We start from the raw sequence: 1,334 nt of genomic DNA on the forward strand, positions 1-1,334 counted from the left end.
TCCTCCCGCTGAAGGAGATCGCCTCCCGGAAGTCCGACGGCCGGTGCAAGTGGCGCGGCTGTGTCATGGGCAACCTGATGCGGCCCGGCGTCGACTTCACCAAGACCTTCGCGAGCGTCGTCCGCTACGGCACGACCCGCACCGTGCTCAACGTGGCCGCGCAGGAGGACATGGAACTCATCACGTGCGACCAGCCCATGGCGTACACCTGGGCGGAGCGCGGGGAGGGCGAGACCTGGTACTGCGAGATGCCGAAGGGGCTCAAGGGCAAGCCCGAGTACTGCTACATCGACCCCATCACCGGCGAGGAGAAGGACATGGTGTGCGAGGTCGGCAACCTCTACGGCGCACCGTCCGCAGGTAACGCTTGGTGGAACCACGTCAAGTCCATCAACAAGGCGTTTCCTGGGCTCGTTCAGTCCGAGGCGGACCCGAGCTGCTTCGTCCTCACCCGCAACAGCACGAAACTCATCGTCGTCATCTACGTGGACGACTTCGGCATCTTCCACTCCGGGACCACCGCTGGCAGGGCGCTCGCGCACGAGTACATCGAGCACTTCAACAAGCACGTCGGCAAGCCGCTCAAGGTCCACGAGGGAAAGGTGCACGAGTTCCTCGGGCTCAACATCACCAAGACGCAGACCGGTTTCAAGCTGTCTGCCAGCAAGTACATCGACACGCTGCGCGCGCGCTTCTTCCCGTCAGGCGTCACGCACGCGGGCTACAAGGTGCCCGCGGACAAGGACCTCCCGTCCATCGTCATCAGCGCAGCCGAGAAGAAGACCGCGCCCGACCCGCAGCTCCTCCAGCGCTGCCAGTGCCTCATCGGCAGCCTCATGTTCGCCACCAACGCGCGCCCCGACATCCAGTACACCGTCTCGCAGCTGGCGCGCTGCATGGCTTGGCCCGACGCGAACATCGAGGCCGCCGCCGAGCGCTGCCTCATCTACCTCATCGGCACGCAGGAAAAAACCTCCACTACGAACGCGTCGCCGACCCCAAGCTCTTCGGCTGCTCCGACGCGAACTGGTGCACCCGCCAGAGCACCTCCGGCTGCGCCTTCAAGATCGGCACCGCGATCGTCTCGTACTTCTCCAAGAAGCAGGGTCACATCTCCCTCTCGACATTCGTCCTCACCCGCAACAGCACGAAACTCATCGTCGTCATCTACGTGGACGACTTCGGCATCTTCCACTCCGGGACCACCGCTGGCAGGGCGCTCGCGCACGAGTACATCGATGCGGGGAAGGGAGGAAGGAGCGGAGGGAGGGGGAGGGGGGGGTCTCACCACCGCCCTCCCCCGGGAGGCCGTGCCGTGGCCGGCCCGCCTTCGA

This window comes from Emiliania huxleyi (assembly GCF_000372725.1).
Source record: "Emiliania huxleyi CCMP1516 chromosome Unknown EMIHUscaffold_2152, whole genome shotgun sequence".
NCBI lineage: Eukaryota > Haptophyta > Isochrysidales > Noelaerhabdaceae > Emiliania > Emiliania huxleyi.